Source organism: Cetorhinus maximus, chromosome 4 (genome assembly GCF_964194155.1).
Source record: "Cetorhinus maximus chromosome 4, sCetMax3.hap1.1, whole genome shotgun sequence".
Taxonomy (NCBI): domain Eukaryota; kingdom Metazoa; phylum Chordata; class Chondrichthyes; order Lamniformes; family Cetorhinidae; genus Cetorhinus; species Cetorhinus maximus.
The window spans coordinates 131494880-131513795 of NC_135882.1; the positions used below are offsets into that span (position 1 = coordinate 131494880).

Genomic DNA, 18916 nt, shown 5'->3' on the forward strand with positions numbered 1-18916 from the left:
GTGACCATGGTGGGATTGCAAAACTTCAGCAAGCCAGGTAGGAGTCGAACCTACAATCTTCTGATCCGTAGTCAGATGTGTTATCCATTGCGCCACTGGCCCAACTGGCAGCTTCATGGTCTTCATACACATCTTACTGAGCTGTGCTACAAAGCGGGATGAACAGGAATCGAAAGGTTCACCTGCGGACAATCAGCAAACTAAGTCATCTTCACTGATCTTCATTCATTTCTCAGCCTGAAATGTGCTGAATGTTCCTGCATAGCAAACCAAGTGTGTCCTCAGGTGTCTGCTTCAAGACGGGCTCGAATTTGCATGTGTTGATTTGAAAGAAGTGTGTGGTAAGCAGCAAATTGCTGAAGGCCAGCATTCTTAAATTCACAAGAAGACTATGGAGAACATGCTGCCACAAAAGCACAGGAGCCCTCATTTCCTGTCCGAAAACTCGCTTCTATTGGCGCTTTCAATTCTGCAGTTGCACATGCTGGCCAGCAGGGAGTTCCATTGAGCAGCAGTACTCCCAAATCTTAAGATAAAAGCAAAAAACTGCGGATGTACGAAATCCAAAACAAAAACAAAAATACCTGGAAAAACTCAGGTCTGGCAGCATCTGCGGAGAGGAACACAGTTAACGTTTCCAGTCCGCACCACTCTTCAACAGAACTAAGTAAAAATAGAAGAGAGATGAAATATAAGCTGGTATAAGGGGGAGTGGGACAGTTAGAGCTGGATAGAGGGTCAGTGATAGGTGGAGATCGCCAAAAGAAGTCATAGACAAAAGGACAAACAGGTGTTGAAGGTGGTAATATTTTCTAAGGAATGTGCTAATTAAGGGTAGAAAGCAGGACAACCAAGGTACAGATAGCCCTAATCGGGGTGGGGTGGGGTGAAGGAATCGAAATAGGCAAAAAGGTAGAGATAAAACTCCCAAATCTTAATCTCTCCCTTGAAAGCAATGGAAGTCTTCTACCTGTCAAACAGCACATTTGCCTGCTGCCTCTGATTGGAGGCTGCTGATAGTTTGCAGTCTCCTTTGGCGCTTCCGCATGATCGGGCTGTTCTCGGCTTCTTTAAAGATTATTGTGTTTGTCGGACTAAAACTACTTGGGTGTTGCTGCTTGGGCATGGTGAACAGGATAAAGCTTTTAACAATTTGAGACAGTGATGAATTTGCAGCAAGCAATCCCTACTGGTAAGAGAGCAACTGGGATGCTGACTCTGAGGTCCTGCTGCAATACCATGAAGGGGAAGATGCTGCAGACAGCGGGCAGCTACCTCAAATTACAGAGTGCTTGCTGTACACGTGGGAGACAATGTGATTAACACCGACACCCACTAATTCTCTGGACAAAAACAGAATTACCTGGAAAAACTCAGCAGGTCAAGCAGCATCGGCGGAGAAGAAAAGAGTTGACGTTTCAAGTCCTCATGACCCTTCAGCAGAACTGAGTAAAGTTAGGAGAGGGGTGAAATATAAGCTGATTTTTATCCCACTAATTCTCTGTCGGCTCTGTTCAATTGTTGAAACAAAATCAAGGTGTCAAGTGTCAGTTTATGCTAGTGAAGTTAATTTATTCCAAAAGCTTTCCTCCTGCGGAGGGGCAAAGAGAACAGGGACAGGAAATGACTTGACGTGCTGTCGGAGTCAAGTGATCTTCATTTGCTATGTAGCAAAGATGCAGAGCTCAGGTGAGGGAGCAGAAAAAAAGGCCTTGCAACAAGACACGTTGGGGAACGTTTCGCATTGTTTAGTTTTGGATAATGAACCACTGAACACAAAAACATGCAAACTGTGAGAGCAGAAGCAGAAAGTTGCGTTTGCAAAGTGTGTGAAGTGACCATGATGGGATTGCAAAACTTCAGCGAGCCAGGTAGGAGTTGAACCTACAATCTTCTTATCCGTAGTCAGACGCGTTATCCATTGCGCCACTGGCCCAACTGGCAGCTTCATGGTTTTCATACACATCTTACTGAGCTGTGCTACAAAGCGGGATGAACGGGAATCGAAAGGTTCACCTGCGGACAATCAGCAAACCAAGTCATCTTCACTGATCTTCATTCATTTCTCAGCCTGAAATGTGCTGAATGTTCCTGCATAGCAAACCAAGTGTGCCCTCAGGTGTCTGCTTCAACACGGTCTCGAATTTGCATGTGTTGATTTGAAAGAAGTGTGTAGTAAGCAGCAAATTGCTGAAGGCCAGCATTCTTAAATTCACAAGAAGACTATGGAGAACATGCTGCCACAAAAGCACAGGAGTCCTCATTTCCTGTCCGAAAACTCCCTTCTCATCCTACTTTCAATTCTGCACTTGCACATGCTGGCCAGCAGGGAGTTCCATTGAGCAGCAGTACTCCCAAATCTTAAGATAAAAGCAAAAAACTGCGGATGTTCGAAATCCAAAACAAAAACAAAAATACCTGGAAAAACTCAGCAGGTCTGGCAGCATCTGCGGAGAGGAACACAGTTAACGTTTCCAGTCCGCACCACTCTTCAACAGAACTAAGTAAAAATAGAATAGAGGTGAAATATAAGCTGGTATAAGTGGGGTTGGGACAGTTAGAGCTTGATAGAGGGCCAACGATAGGTGGAGATAGTCAAAAGAAGTCATAGACAAAAGGACAAACAGGTGTTGAAGGTGGTGATATTATCTAAGGCATGTGCTAATTAAGGGAAGAAAGCAGGACAACCAAGGTACAGATAGCCCTAGTGGGGGTGGGGTGGGGTGAAGGAATCGAAATAGGCGAAAAGGTAGAGATAAAACTCCCAATCTTAATCTCTCCCTTGAAAGCAATGGAAGTCTTCAAACCTGTCAAACAGCACATTGGCCTGCTGCCTCTGGTTGGAGGCTGCTGATAGTTTGCAGTCTCCTTTGGCGCTTCCGCATGATCGGGCTGTTCTCGGCTTCTTTAAAGATTATTGTGTTTGTCGGAACTAAAACTACTTGGGTGTTGCTGCCTGGGCATGGTGATCAGGATAAATTTCTTAACAATTTGGGACAGTGATGAATTTGCAGCAAGCAATCCCTACTGGTAAGGGAGCAACTGGGATGCTGGCTTTGAGGTCCTGCTGCAATACCATGAAGGGGAAGATGCTGCAGCTACCTCAAATTACAGAGTGCTTGCTGTACACGTGGGAGACAATGTGATTAACACCGATGCCCAATAATTCTCTGTCGGCTCTGTTCAATTGTTGATACATAATCAAGGTGTCAAGTGTCAGTTTATGCTAGTGAAGTTAATTTATTCCAAAAGCTTTCCACCTGCGGAGGGGCAAAGAGAACAGGGACAGCAAATTGATGTGCTGTCGGAGTCAAGTGATCTTCATTTACTATGTAGCAAAGATGCAGAGTTCAGGTGAGGGAGCAGAAAAAAAGGCCTTGCAACAAGACAGTTTGGGGAACGTTTCGCATTGTTTGGATATGGATAAAGAACCACTGAACACGACACCATGCAAACTGTGAGAGAGCAGAAGCAGAAAGTTGAGTTTGCAAAGTGTGTGAAGTGACCATGGTGGGATTGCAAAACTTCAGCAAGCCAGGTAGGAGTCTTTTTTTTTTGTAAAAATATACTTTATTCATAAAATATCTTGAATCACATTCAAAACCATTTCAAAAACAACATTACAAGGGTACAATCCAGGTTAAACTTTTACAAAATGTATCACCAGGTGCATCAGTACAAACAATATTACAATCATTTACAGCCTTTCATTTTGATCTGTACAGCCCGAGGGGCTCTAAACAGTTCCCAGTCTCTCGGTGCGCTGTGGTAGAAAGGTCTTAGACAGCGACCCTTCCCCATTGCGCCTTTGCGGCAGCTGCCCCAAGCTTTAGTGCGTCCCTCAGCACGTAGTCCTGGACTTTGGATTGTGCCAGTCCGCAACAATCGGTCGGGGACAACTCTTTGTGCTGGAAGACCAACAAGTTTCGGGCAGACCAAAGCGCCTCTTTCACCGAGTTGATGATCCTCCAGCTGCAGTCGATGTTTGTCTCGGTGTGTGTCCCTGGGAACAGCCCGTAGAGCACAGAGTCCTGTGTCACAGAACTGCTCGGGATGAACCTCGACAGCAACCACTGCATCTCTCTCCAGACTTTCTTTGCAAAGGCACAATCCACAAGGAGGTGAACAACGGTCTCTTCCCCACCACAGCCACCTCGAGGGCAACGTGCAGAGGGGGTGAGCCTCCTGGCGTGTAGGAAGGATCTGACGGGGAGGGCCTTTCTCACCACCAGCCAAGCTACGTCTTGGTGCTTGTTGGAAAGTTCTGGCGATGAGGCATTCTGCCAAATGACTTTGACAGTCTGCTCGGGGAACCATCCCACAGGGTCCACCCTCTCCTTATCCCTCAGGGCCTCTAGGACGTTACGTGCTGACCACTGCCTGATGGACTTGTGGTCAAAGGTGTTTTTCTGCATAAATTTTTCCACCAGGGACAGGTGGTACGGCACGGTCCAACTACTTGGAGCGTTCCGCGGCAGCGTGGCCAGACCCATCCTTCGCAACACCGGGGACAGGTAGAACCTCAGCACGTAGTGACACTTGGTGTTTGCGTACTGAGGGTCTACGCACCGCTTGATGCAGCCACACACAAAGGTGGCCATCAGTATGAGGGCGATGTTGGGCACGTTTTTTCCCCCTTTATCTAGAGGCTTGTACATCGCGTCCCTGCGGACACGATCCATTTTCGACCTCCAGATAAAGCGGAAGATGGCTCGAGTGATCGCCACCGCGCAGGAGTCTGGAATGGGCCAGACCTGCGCCACGTACAGCAACAGTGAGAGTACCTCACACCTGATGACCAGGTTCTTACCCGCAATGGAGAGGGAGCGTCGCTCCCACATGCCCAGTTTCCTTTTCACCATAGCCACTCGTTCCTTCCAGTTTCTAACGCATGCCCCGGTCCCTCCGAACCATATCCCCAGCACCTTCAGGCCGTCAGCCCTGACAGTGAAGGGGACAAAGGATCTTCATTCATTTCTCAGCCTGAAATGTGCTGAATGTTCCTGCATAGCAAACCAAGTGTGCCCTCAGGTGTCTGCTTCAAGTCGGGCTCGAATTTGTATGTGTTGATTGGAAAGAAGTGTGTGGTAAGCAGCAAATTGCTGAAGGCCAGCATTCTTAAATTCACAAGAAGACTATGGAGAACATGCTGCCACAAAAGCACAGGAGCCCTCATTTCCTGTCCGAAAACTCCCTTCTATTGGTGCTTTCAATTCTGCAGTTGCACATGCTGGCCAGCAGGGAGTTCCATTGAGCAGCAGTACTCCCAAATCTTGAGATAAAAGCAAAAAACTGCGGATGTTCGAAATCCAAAACAAAAACAAAAATACCTGGAAAAGCTCAGCAGGTCTGGCAGCATCTGCTGGCCAGCAGGGATTTCCTTCGAGTTTGGTTCTTAGGCAACTGAAACTCTTTCGAGTTATCAACAGTCACAGATTGCAACTCTTTCGAGTACAATAACAGTTCTTGGTTTCCGGGAGTGGGACATGAACCCACAACCCTCTGATTCAAAGGCGAGGGTGCTATGAACTGAGCCACAGCTGACACCTCTCCTTCGAGGACCAATCCATCCAAGCACCCACCGCTCAAGTCAAAGTACGAGTAGTATCCCATCAGTCGGACAGAGCTCTCCACAGCCCCCTCACCGTCGTGGTGGCCGCCACTTTCTGCACGCTTCGCTTTCAATCCACGAGCACGGGCTCTTCTCCACTTCCTTCGTCGTCTCCGTTCAATTCCGTGCGGGCGATGCTCATCTCTTGCTGCTCGGACCTGCTGACTGGAGCAAAGCATGTACTGTGCATGGGCAGCAGGCCGACCGAGGCACGATTTCCCTGCTGATCGCGGAGCCACTTGGAGACTGGTGCTGAGAGGCTCCTGTGAGGCGATCAGGAGGGAGCTGTGCCATGTCACACGCGGGGCAGCTCAAATGGCAGGGCGCTCGCTTTGCAGGCTCGTTGGGGTGGCATTGAGTCCTACATTCTCCACCCTGTTTCTCGATCTATTCGGCCTCAGCAGACCTGTCATTCAGTCGACACACTTCCAAAGTTTTTCCTTGTGCCGCCACACAATGTGGTCGGGAGACATGAAATATTTTAATGCTTCAGCAATGAAGGCGTCTTTGTTTTTTGGCATGCAGCAAAGATGGTAAGCTGAGGCGACTATAGACCCTTGGCTAGACCGTACCTGGAGTGCTGTGTGCCGTTTTGGTCCCCTTTCCTTAGGAAGAATATTATTGCCATAGTGGGAGTGCAACCAAGATTCACCGGCCTTGTTCCCGGGACGGTGGGGCTGTGCTATGCAGAGGGATTGGTGAAACTGGGCCTGTATTCTCCAGAGCTTCAAAAAATGAGTGGTGATCTCATTGATACCTATAAGAGACTTAAAAGGATAGACAGGCTGGATGCAGGTCAGATGTTTCCCCTGGTTGGGGAGACGAGAACCAGCGAACACAATTTCAAATTAAGGGGGAAGCCACTTTGGACAGAGGTGAGGAGAAATTTTTTCGCTCAGAGACTCGTGAACCTTTGGAATTTTCTACCCCATAGGGCTGTGGAAGCTCGGTCGTTGAGTTTGTTTAAAGTAGAGATTGACAGATTTCTAAATGCCATTGACGTAAAGGGGTATGGGCATGGTGTGGCAAAAAGGCATTGAAGTGAATGAATGATCAGCCAGGATCTTATTGAGCAGAGCAGGCACGGCGGACTGAATGGCCTAGTCCTGCCCCTGTGTTCCTAAAGAAAGAAAATGTGCCATAGGGGATTGAACTAAGGCCTTTCAAGTCATAGGATTGATATGCAGCCTACTGAACTCAGAAATCGTGTCCTGAATGGGCTTCCAGGCAACCTGAGCCAGTAGGTGGGCATGCAAAGTGTCTCAAGTCATAATGCAACGTTTGCATGAAGCTGCAAGCCAGGTACGAGAGGAAGCTATCATCTTCCGCTCCATCATCACACGCTTGATTCCTAAACAGCACAGGCCCAGGATGTGGAGATCAGTTGATGGCTGAAAGTCTGACACAGCTGGAGGATTCAGGGGTCAACAAAGCCTCCAGCAGCTAAAGGCGCAGGACAAACAATCGGAAAAGAGGCCCTGCTGCTGGGCTCCCCTTCGATAGCTCAGCTGGTAGAGCGGAGGACTGTACAGTGACTGTCCTAACTGCTATCCTTAGGTCGCTGGTTCAATTCCGGCTCGAAGGAAGTCTCCTCCTGCTTTTTGCACTCAGCTCATGCCTGCGCTCTCAACTTCTCGCTTCGGATAAACTTTTGCATGTTGCTGCCAAGGCGCACCAGCTCTCTTTTCCTTTCAAAGGAGCCACAAGATGCCTCTTTTATTTCTGCACTTGCATCTGCTGGCCAGCAGGGATTTCCTTCGAGGACCAATCCATCCAAGCACCCAGCGCTCAAGTCAAAGTACGAATAGTATCCCATCAGTCGGACAGAGCTCTCCACAGCCCCCTCACCGTCGTGGTGGCCGCCACTTCCTGCTCGCTTCGCTTTCAATCCACGAGCACGGGCTCTTCTCCACTTCCTTCGTCGTCTCCGTTCAACTCCGTGCGGGCGATGCTCATCTCTTGCTGCTCGGACCTGCTGACTGGAGCAAAGCATGTACTGTGCATGGGCAGCAGGCCGACCGAGGCACGATTTCCCTGCTGATCGCGGAGCCACTTGGAGACAGGTGCTGAGAGGCTCCTGTGAGGCGATCGGGAGGGAGCTGTGCCATGTCACACGCGGCGCAGCTCAAATGGCAGGGAGCTCGCTTTGCAGGCTCGTTGGGGTGGCATTGAGTCCTACATTCTCCACCCTGTTTCTCGATCTATTCGGCCTCAGCAGACCTGTCATTCAGTCGACACACTTCCAAAGTTTTTCCTTGTGCCGCCACACAATGTGGTCGGGAGACATGAAATATTTTAACGCTTCAGCAATGAAGGCGTCTTTGTTTTTTGGCATGCAGCAAAGATGGTAAGCTGAGGCGACTATAGACCCTTGGCTAGACCGTACCTGGAGTGCTGTGTGCCGTTTTGGTCCCCTTTCCTTAGGAAGGATATTATTGCCATAGTGGGAGTGCAACCAAGATTCACCGGCCTTGTTCCCGGGACGGTGGGGCTGTGCTATGCAGAGGGATTGGTGAAACTGGGCCTGTATTCTCCAGAGCTTCAAAAAATGAGTGGTGATCTCATTGATACCTATAAGAGACTTAAAAGATAGACAGGCTGGATGCAGGTCAGATGTTTCCCCTGGTTGGGGAGACGAGAACCAGCGAACACAATTTCAAATTAAGGGGGAAGCCACTTTGGACAGAGGTGAGGAGAAATGTTTTCGCTCAGAGAGTCGTGAACCTTTGGAATTTTCTACCCCATAGGGCTGTGGAAGCTCGGTCGTTGAGTTTGTTTAAAGTAGAGATTGACAGATTTCTAAATGCCATTGACGTAAAGGGTATGGGCATGGTGTGGCAAAAAGGCATTGAAGTGAATGAATGATCAGCCAGGATCTTATTGAGCAGAGCAGGCCCGGCGGACTGAATGGCCTAGTCCTGCCCCTGTGTTCCTAAAGAAAGAAAATGTGCCATAGGGGATTGAACTAAGGCCTTTCAAGTCGTAGGATTGATATGCAACCTACTGAACTCAGAATTCGTGTCCTGAATGGGCTTCCAGGCAACGTGAGCCAGTAGGTGAGCATGCAAAGTGTCCCAAGTCATAATGCAACGTTTGCATGAAGCTGCAAGCCAGGTACGAGAGGAAGCTATCATCTTCCGCTCCATCATCACACGCTTGATTCCTTAACAGCACAGGCCCAGGATGTGATGGCTGAAAGTCTGACAGAGCTGGAGGATTCAGGGGTCAACAAAGCCTCCAGCAGCTAAAGGTGCATGACAAACAATCGGAAAAGAGGCCCTGCTGCTGGGCTCCCCTTCGATAGCTCAGCTGGTAGAGCGGAGGACTGTAGAGTGACTGTCCTAACTGCTATCCTTAGGTCGCTGGTTCAATTCCGGCTCGAAGGAAGTCTCCTCCTGCCTTTTGCACTCAGCTCATGCCTGCGCTCTCAACTTCTCGCTTCGGATAAACTTTTGCATGTTGCTGCCAAGGCGCACCAGCTCTCTTTTCCTTTCAAAGGAGCCACAAGATGCCTCTTTTATTTCTGCACTTGCATCTGCTGGCCAGCAGGGATTTCCTTCGAGGACCAATCCATCCAAGCACCCAGCGCTCAAGTCAAAGTACGAATAGTATCCCATCAGTCGGACAGAGCTCTCCACAGCCCCCTCACCGTCGTGGTGGCCGCCACTTCCTGCTCGCTTCGCTTTCAATCCACGAGCACGGGCTCTTCTCCACTTCCTTCGTCGTCTCCGTTCAACTCCGTGCGGGCGATGCTCATCTCTTGCTGCTCGGACCTGCTGACTGGAGCAAAGCATGTACTGTGCATGGGCAGCAGGCCGACCGAGGCACGATTTCCCTGCTGATCGCGGAGCCACTTGGAGACAGGTGCTGAGAGGCTCCTGTGAGGCGATCGGGAGGGAGCTGTGCCATGTCACACGCGGCGCAGCTCAAATGGCAGGGAGCTCGCTTTGCAGGCTCGTTGGGGTGGCATTGAGTCCTACATTCTCCACCCTGTTTCTCGATCTATTCGGCCTCAGCAGACCTGTCATTCAGTCGACACACTTCCAAAGTTTTTCCTTGTGCCGCCACACAATGTGGTCGGGAGACATGAAATATTTTAACGCTTCAGCAATGAAGGCGTCTTTGTTTTTTGGCATGCAGCAAAGATGGTAAGCTGAGGCGACTATAGACCCTTGGCTAGACCGTACCTGGAGTGCTGTGTGCCGTTTTGGTCCCCTTTCCTTAGGAAGGATATTATTGCCATAGTGGGAGTGCAACCAAGATTCACCGGCCTTGTTCCCGGGACGGTGGGGCTGTGCTATGCAGAGGGATTGGTGAAACTGGGCCTGTATTCTCCAGAGCTTCAAAAAATGAGTGGTGATCTCATTGATACCTATAAGAGACTTAAAAGATAGACAGGCTGGATGCAGGTCAGATGTTTCCCCTGGTTGGGGAGACGAGAACCAGCGAACACAATTTCAAATTAAGGGGGAAGCCACTTTGGACAGAGGTGAGGAGAAATGTTTTCGCTCAGAGAGTCGTGAACCTTTGGAATTTTCTACCCCATAGGGCTGTGGAAGCTCGGTCGTTGAGTTTGTTTAAAGTAGAGATTGACAGATTTCTAAATGCCATTGACGTAAAGGGTATGGGCATGGTGTGGCAAAAAGGCATTGAAGTGAATGAATGATCAGCCAGGATCTTATTGAGCAGAGCAGGCCCGGCGGACTGAATGGCCTAGTCCTGCCCCTGTGTTCCTAAAGAAAGAAAATGTGCCATAGGGGATTGAACTAAGGCCTTTCAAGTCGTAGGATTGATATGCAACCTACTGAACTCAGAATTCGTGTCCTGAATGGGCTTCCAGGCAACGTGAGCCAGTAGGTGAGCATGCAAAGTGTCCCAAGTCATAATGCAACGTTTGCATGAAGCTGCAAGCCAGGTACGAGAGGAAGCTATCATCTTCCGCTCCATCATCACACGCTTGATTCCTTAACAGCACAGGCCCAGGATGTGATGGCTGAAAGTCTGACAGAGCTGGAGGATTCAGGGGTCAACAAAGCCTCCAGCAGCTAAAGGTGCATGACAAACAATCGGAAAAGAGGCCCTGCTGCTGGGCTCCCCTTCGATAGCTCAGCTGGTAGAGCGGAGGACTGTAGAGTGACTGTCCTAACTGCTATCCTTAGGTCGCTGGTTCAATTCCGGCTCGAAGGAAGTCTCCTCCTGCCTTTTGCACTCAGCTCATGCCTGCGCTCTCAACTTCTCGCTTCGGATAAACTTTTGCATGTTGCTGCCAAGGCGCACCAGCTCTCTTTTCCTTTCAAAGGAGCCACAAGATGCCTCTTTTATTTCTGCACTTGCATCTGCTGGCCAGCAGGGATTTCCTTCGAGGACCAATCCATCCAAGCACCCAGCGCTCAAGTCAAAGTACGAATAGTATCCCATCAGTCGGACAGAGCTCTCCACAGCCCCCTCACCGTCGTGGTGGCCGCCACTTTCTGCACGCTTCGCTTTCAATCCACGAGCACGGGTTCTTCTCCACTTCCTTCGTCGTCTCCGTTCAATTCCGTGCGGGCGATGCTCATCTCTTGCTGCTCGGACCTGCTGACTGGAGCAAAGCATGTACTGTGCATGGGCAGCAGGCCGACCGAGGCACGATTTCCCTGCTGATCGCGGAGCCACTTGGAGACTGGTGCTGAGAGGCTCCTGTGCGGCGATCGGGAGGGAGCTGTGCCATGTCACACGCGGCGCAGCTCAAATGGCAGGGCGCTCGCTTTGCAGGCTCGTTGGGGTGGCATTGAGTCCTACATTCTCCACCCTGTTTCTCGATCTATTCGGCCTCAGCAGACCTGTCATTCAGTCGACACACTTCCAAAGTTTTTCCTTGTGCCGCCACACAATGTGGTCGGGAGACATGAAATATTTTAACGCTTCAGCAATGAAGGCGTCTTTGTTTTTTGGCATGCAGCAAAGATGGTAAGCTGAGGCGACTATAGACCCTTGGCTAGACCGTACCTGGAGTGCTGTGTGCCGTTTTGGTCCCCTTTCCTTAGGAAGGATATTATTGCCATAGTGGGAGTGCAACCAAGATTCACCGGCCTTGTTCCCGGGACGGTGGGGCTGTGCTATGCAGAGAGATTGGGGAAACTGGGCCTGTATTCTCCAGAGCTTCGAAAAATGAGAGGTGATCTCATTGATACCTATAAGAGACTTAAAAGGATAGACAGGCTGGATGCAGGTCAGATGTTTCCCCTGGTTGGGGAGACGAGAACCAGCGAACACAATTTCAAAATAAGGGGGAAGCCACTTTGGACAGAGGTGAGGAGAAATGTTTTCGCTCAGAGAGTCGTGAACCTTTGGAATTTTCTACCCCATAGGGCTGTGGAAGCTCGGTCGTTGAGTTTGTTTAAAGTAGAGATTGACAGATTTCTAAATGCCATTGACGTAAAGGGTATGGGCATGGTGTGGCAAAAAGGCATTGAAGTGAATGAATGATCAGCCAGGATCTTATTGAGCAGAGCAGGCCCGGCGGACTGAATGGCCTAGTCCTGCCCCTGTGTTCCTAAAGAAAGAAAATGTGCCATAGGGGATTGAGCTAAGGCCTTTCAAGTCGTAGGATTGATATGCATCCTACTGAACTCAGAATTCGTGTCCTGAATGGGCTTCCAGGCAACGTGAGCCAGTAGGTGAGCATGCAAAGTGTCCCAAGTCACAATGCAACGTTTGCATGAAGCTGCAAGCCAGGTACGAGAGGAAGCTATCATCTTCCGCTCCATCATCACACGCTTGATTCCTTAACAGCACAGGCCCAGGATGTGATGGCTGAAAGTCTGACAGAGCTGGAGGATTCAGGGGTCAACAAAGCCTCCAGCAGCTAAAGGTGCATGACAAACAATCGGAAAAGAGGCCCTGCTGCTGGGCTCCCCTTCGATAGCTCAGCTGGTAGAGCGGAGGACTGTAGAGTGACTGTCCTAACTGCTATCCTTAGGTCGCTGGTTCAATTCTGGCTCGAAGGAAGTCTCCTCCTGCTTTTTGCACTCAGCTCATGCCTGCGCTCTCAACTTCTCGCTTCGGATAAACTTTTGCATGTTGCTGCCAAGGCGCACCAGCTCTCTTTTCCTTTCAAAGGAGCCACAAGATGCCTCTTTTATTTCTGCACTTGCATCTGCTGGCCAGCAGGGATTTCCTTCTTTTTTTTTTGTAAAAATATACTTTATTCATAAAATATCTTGAATCACATTCCAAACCATTTCAAAAACAACATTACAAGGGTACAATCCAGGTTAAACTTTTACAAAATGTATCACCAGGTGCATCAGTACAAACAATATTACAATCATTTACAGCCTTTCATTTTGATCTGTACAGCCCGAGGGGCTCTAAACAGTTCCCAGTCTCTCGGTGCGCTGTGGTAGAAAGGTCTTAGACAGCGACCCTTCCCCATTGCGCCTTTGAAGCAGCTGCCCCAAGCTTTAGTGCGTCCCTCAGCACGTAGTCCTGGACTTTGGATTGTGCCAGTCCGCAACAATCGGTCGGGGACAACTCTTTGTGCTGGAAGACCAACAAGTTTCGGGCAGACCAAAGCGCGTCTTTCACCGAGTTGATGATCCTCCAGCTGCAGTCGATGTTTGTCTCGGTGTGTGTCCCTGGGAACAGCCCGTAGAGCACAGAGTCCTGTGTCACAGAACTGCTCGGGATGAACCTCGACAGCAACCACTGCATCTCTCTCCAGACTTTCTTTGCAAAGGCACAATCCACAAGGAGGTGAACAACGGTCTCTTCCCCACCACAGCCACCTCGAGGGCAACGTGCAGAGGGGGTGAGCCTCCTGGCGTGTAGGAAGGATCTGACGGGGAGGGCCTTTCTCACCACCAGCCAAGCTACGTCTTGGTGCTTGTTGGAAAGTTCTGGCGATGAGGCATTCTGCCAAATGACTTTGACAGTCTGCTCGGGGAACCATCCCACAGGGTCCACCCTCTCCTTATCCCTCAGGGCCTCTAGGACGTTACGTGCTGACCACTGCCTGATGGACTTGTGGTCAAAGGTGTTTTTCTGCATAAATTTTTCCACCAGGGACAGGTGGTACGGCACGGTCCAACTACTTGGAGCGTTCCGCGGCAGCGTGGCCAGACCCATCCTTCGCAACACCGGGGACAGGTAGAACCTCAGCACGTAGTGACACTTGGTGTTTGCGTACTGAGGGTCTACGCACCGCTTGATGCAGCCACACACAAAGGTGGCCATCAGTATGAGGGCGATGTTGGGCACGTTTTTTCCCCCTTTATCTAGAGGCTTGTACATCGCGTCCCTGCGGACACGATCCATTTTCGACCTCCAGATAAAGCGGAAGATGGCTCGAGTGATCGCCATCGCGCAGGAGTCTGGAATGGGCCAGACCTGCGCCACGTACAGCAACAGCGAGAGTACCTCACACCTGATGACCAGGTTCTTTCCCGCAATGGAGAGGGAGCGTCGCTCCCACATGCCCAGTTTCCTTTTCACCATAGCCACTCGCTCCTTCCAGTTTCTAACGCATGCCCCGGTCCCTCCGAACCATATCCCCAGCACCTTCAGGCCGTCAGCTCTGACAGTGAAGGGGTCAAAGGATCGGTCAGCCCAGTTCCCAAAGAACATGGCCTCGCTCTTCCCACGATTTACCTTGGCTCCCGAGGCCAGTTCGAACTGGTCGCAGATGTGCATCAGTCTGCGCACCGACAGCGGATCCGAGCAGAAGACGGCGACGTCGTCCATGTACAGGGAGGCTTTTACCTGAGTGCCTCCACTGCCTGGGATCGTCACTCCTCTTATGCCCGGATCCTTCCTGATGGATTCGGCAAAGGGTTCTATGCAACACACGAAAAGGACAGGCGAGAGAGGACAGCCCTGCCTGACTCCAGATTTAATCGGAAAGCTATCTGTTTCCCACCCATTGATTGAGACTGCGCTACTGATGTTAGTGTAGAGCAGTTGGATCCAATTTCGAATTCCCTCCCCAAACCCCATTTTGGAGAGCGCATCCCCCATGTAGGTGTGCGATATTCTGTCAAAGGCCTTCTCCTGATCCAAGCTGATGAGGCAGGTATCCACACCCCTGTCCTGTACATAGGCAATCGTATCCCTGAGCAGCGCCAGGCTGTCAGAGATCTTCCTGCCTGGCACAGAGCAGGTCTGGTCAGGGTGAATCACCAATTCCAGAGCGGATTTGACCCGATTGGCGATGACCTTGGACAGAATCTTATAGTCCACATTCAACAGTGAAATGGGTCGCCAATTTCTAATTTCCTCCCTTTCCCCCTTGTGCTTGTAGATGAGGGTGATGATGCCCTTCCTCATGGATTCTGACATACTACCGGCCAGGAGCATACTCTCGTACACTCCTAGCAGGTCTGGGCCGATCAAGTCCCACAGAGCCAAATACAACTCCGCCGGCAAGCCGTCGCTTCCGGGGGTTTTACTCTTCTCGAAGGCCTCGAGGGCCTTAGTCAGTTCATCAGGAGTTAGCGGTTTGTCCAGGCTCTCCCACGTACTGTGGTCTAAGACCTCCATGATAGAGGACAGGAAGGACTGGGAGGCCGTGCTGTCCGTGGGCTTCACGTCATACAATCCGGCATAAAAGGATTTGCTGATCCTCAGAATGTCGGACCGTGACGACTTTACTGAGCCGTCTTCTTCCTTCAGGCTGCTGATCACAGAGCGCTCTCTGTGTACCTTTTGGAAGAAGAAACGTGAGCACGTCTCATCCTGCTCCACGGAGCGGACTCTGGAACGGAAGATGATCTTGGAGGCCTCCGAGGCAAAGTGCGAGGCTTGCTGGCCCTTCACCTCTTGGAGCTCCTCCTTGACATCGACCCCCATCGACTGCAGCCGGAGCAGATTCTGCATCTTTTTCTGGAGTCGGGACATTTCCCTCTGTTCCTTTCTAGCTTTCTGGGTGCCTTTGCGGATGAAAAACCTCTTGATGCTTCCCTTGATCGCTTCCCACCAGTGTGTCAGGGACTCAAAGAGGGGTTTCACGGTTCTCCAACCTTTGTAATCCCTCTTGAGCTCCTCAATGTTCTCTGGGGTCAGCAGTTGCACATTTAGCTTCCATGCCCCCCTGCCCACCCTCAGGTCCTTCTCCAAGTGGCAGTCCGCCAGTAGGAGGCAGTGGTCAGAGAAGAACACCGGCTTGACCTCGGTGGATCTGACTGTGAATGCACGGGACACAAACAGGAAGTCTATCCTGGAACGAATGGACCCGTCTGGCCGCGACCAGGTTTATCTACGCTGCGCTCCGTCTGCAGGGTTGCTGAAGACGTCGTGCAGCTTGGCATCCTTAACTGTTTCCATCAGGGATCTGGACGTAGCGTCCAATCTGCTGCCGGCCCTGCCGGATCGTCCAGCCGCATCGATGATGCAGTTGAAGTCACCGCCCAGAATGACCGGCCTGGAGGTCGCCAGCAGCAGTGGGAGCTGCTGCAGGGATTTCCTTCGAGGACCAATCCATCCAAGCACCCAGCGCTCAAGTCAAAGTACGAATAGTATCCCATCAGTCGGACAGAGCTCTCCACAGCCCCCTCACCGTCGTGGTGGCCGCCACTTCCTGCTCGCTTCGCTTTCAATCCACGAGCACGGGCTCTTCTCCACTTCCTTCGTCGTCTCCGTTCAACTCCGTGCGGGCGATGCTCATCTCTTGCTGCTCGGACCTGCTGACTGGAGCAAAGCATGTACTGTGCATGGGCAGCAGGCCGACCGAGGCACGATTTCCCTGCTGATCGCGGAGCCACTTGGAGACAGGTGCTGAGAGGCTCCTGTGAGGCGATCGGGAGGGAGCTGTGCCATGTCACACGCGGCGCAGCTCAAATGGCAGGGAGCTCGCTTTGCAGGCTCGTTGGGGTGGCATTGAGTCCTACATTCTCCACCCTGTTTCTCGATCTATTCGGCCTCAGCAGACCTGTCATTCAGTCGACACACTTCCAAAGTTTTTCCTTGTGCCGCCACACAATGTGGTCGGGAGACATGAAATATTTTAACGCTTCAGCAATGAAGGCGTCTTTGTTTTTTGGCATGCAGCAAAGATGGTAAGCTGAGGCGACTATAGACCCTTGGCTAGACCGTACCTGGAGTGCTGTGTGCCGTTTTGGTCCCCTTTCCTTAGGAAGGATATTATTGCCATAGTGGGAGTGCAACCAAGATTCACCGGCCTTGTTCCCGGGACGGTGGGGCTGTGCTATGCAGAGGGATTGGTGAAACTGGGCCTGTATTCTCCAGAGCTTCAAAAAATGAGTGGTGATCTCATTGATACCTATAAGAGACTTAAAAGATAGACAGGCTGGATGCAGGTCAGATGTTTCCCCTGGTTGGGGAGACGAGAACCAGCGAACACAATTTCAAATTAAGGGGGAAGCCACTTTGGACAGAGGTGAGGAGAAATGTTTTCGCTCAGAGAGTCGTGAACCTTTGGAATTTTCTACCCCATAGGGCTGTGGAAGCTCGGTCGTTGAGTTTGTTTAAAGTAGAGATTGACAGATTTCTAAATGCCATTGACGTAAAGGGTATGGGCATGGTGTGGCAAAAAGGCATTGAAGTGAATGAATGATCAGCCAGGATCTTATTGAGCAGAGCAGGCCCGGCGGACTGAATGGCCTAGTCCTGCCCCTGTGTTCCTAAAGAAAGAAAATGTGCCATAGGGGATTGAACTAAGGCCTTTCAAGTCGTAGGATTGATATGCAACCTACTGAACTCAGAATTCGTGTCCTGAATGGGCTTCCAGGCAACGTGAGCCAGTAGGTGAGCATGCAAAGTGTCCCAAGTCATAATGCAACGTTTGCATGAAGCTGCAAGCCAGGTACGAGAGGAAGCTATCATCTTCCGCTCCATCATCACACGCTTGATTCCTTAACAGCACAGGCCCAGGATGTGATGGCTGAAAGTCTGACAGAGCTGGAGGATTCAGGGGTCAACAAAGCCTCCAGCAGCTAAAGGTGCATGACAAACAATCGGAAAAGAGGCCCTGCTGCTGGGCTCCCCTTCGATAGCTCAGCTGGTAGAGCGGAGGACTGTAGAGTGACTGTCCTAACTGCTATCCTTAGGTCGCTGGTTCAATTCCGGCTCGAAGGAAGTCTCCTCCTGCCTTTTGCACTCAGCTCATGCCTGCGCTCTCAACTTCTCGCTTCGGATAAACTTTTGCATGTTGCTGCCAAGGCGCACCAGCTCTCTTTTCCTTTCAAAGGAGCCACAAGATGCCTCTTTTATTTCTGCACTTGCATCTGCTGGCCAGCAGGGATTTCCTTCGAGGACCAATCCATCCAAGCACCCAGCGCTCAAGTCAAAGTACGAATAGTATCCCATCAGTCGGACAGAGCTCTCCACAGCCCCCTCACCGTCGTGGTGGCCGCCACTTTCTGCACGCTTCGCTTTCAATCCACGAGCACGGGTTCTTCTCCACTTCCTTCGTCGTCTCCGTTCAATTCCGTGCGGGCGATGCTCATCTCTTGCTGCTCGGACCTGCTGACTGGAGCAAAGCATGTACTGTGCATGGGCAGCAGGCCGACCGAGGCACGATTTCCCTGCTGATCGCGGAGCCACTTGGAGACTGGTGCTGAGAGGCTCCTGTGCGGCGATCGGGAGGGAGCTGTGCCATGTCACACGCGGCGCAGCTCAAATGGCAGGGCGCTCGCTTTGCAGGCTCGTTGGGGTGGCATTGAGTCCTACATTCTCCACCCTGTTTCTCGATCTATTCGGCCTCAGCAGACCTGTCATTCAGTCGACACACTTCCAAAGTTTTTCCTTGTGCCGCCACACAATGTGGTCGGGAGACATGAAATATTTTAACGCTTCAGCAATGAAGGCGTCTTTGTTTTTTGGCATGCAGCAAAGATGGTAAGCTGAGGCGACTATAGACCCTTGGCTAGACCGTACCTGGAGTGCTGTGTGCCGTTTTGGTCCCCTTTCCTTAGGAAGGATATTATTGCCATAGTGGGAGTGCAACCAAGATTCACCGGCCTTGTTCCCGGGACGGTGGGGCTGTGCTATGCAGAGAGATTGGGGAAACTGGGCCTGTATTCTCCAGAGCTTCGAAAAATGAGAGGTGATCTCATTGATACCTATAAGAGACTTAAAAGGATAGACAGGCTGGATGCAGGTCAGATGTTTCCCCTGGTTGGGGAGACGAGAACCAGCGAACACAATTTCAAAATAAGGGGGAAGCCACTTTGGACAGAGGTGAGGAGAAATGTTTTCGCTCAGAGAGTCGTGAACCTTTGGAATTTTCTACCCCATAGGGCTGTGGAAGCTCGGTCGTTGAGTTTGTTTAAAGTAGAGATTGACAGATTTCTAAATGCCATTGACGTA

General features: G+C 50.8%; 6 non-coding genes across 6 annotated transcripts; 5 read left to right on the forward strand and 1 right to left on the reverse strand.

The window, feature by feature from the left end:
* Positions 1 to 1863: 1863 nt before the first annotated feature.
* On the reverse strand, positions 1864 to 1936 carry trnar-acg (transfer RNA arginine (anticodon ACG)). The gene has a single exon. It is a non-coding gene; the product is annotated as a tRNA-Arg (tRNA).
* Positions 1937 to 7104: 5168 nt separating this feature from the next.
* Positions 7105 to 7196, forward strand: trnay-gua (transfer RNA tyrosine (anticodon GUA)). Its single transcript is given in 2 exon segments — positions 7105 to 7141; positions 7161 to 7196. It is a non-coding gene; the product is annotated as a tRNA-Tyr (tRNA).
* Positions 7197 to 8905: 1709 nt separating this feature from the next.
* On the forward strand, positions 8906 to 8997 carry trnay-gua (transfer RNA tyrosine (anticodon GUA)). The gene is given in 2 exon segments: positions 8906 to 8942; positions 8962 to 8997. It is a non-coding gene; the product is annotated as a tRNA-Tyr (tRNA).
* A 1709-nt stretch (positions 8998 to 10706) lies between these two features.
* trnay-gua (transfer RNA tyrosine (anticodon GUA)) lies at positions 10707 to 10798 on the forward strand. Its single transcript is given in 2 exon segments — positions 10707 to 10743; positions 10763 to 10798. It is a non-coding gene; the product is annotated as a tRNA-Tyr (tRNA).
* Positions 10799 to 12508: 1710 nt separating this feature from the next.
* Positions 12509 to 12600, forward strand: trnay-gua (transfer RNA tyrosine (anticodon GUA)). Its single transcript is given in 2 exon segments — positions 12509 to 12545; positions 12565 to 12600. It is a non-coding gene; the product is annotated as a tRNA-Tyr (tRNA).
* Positions 12601 to 17591: 4991 nt separating this feature from the next.
* Positions 17592 to 17683, forward strand: trnay-gua (transfer RNA tyrosine (anticodon GUA)). The gene is given in 2 exon segments: positions 17592 to 17628; positions 17648 to 17683. It is a non-coding gene; the product is annotated as a tRNA-Tyr (tRNA).
* The last annotated feature ends 1233 nt before the right edge of the window (positions 17684 to 18916 follow it).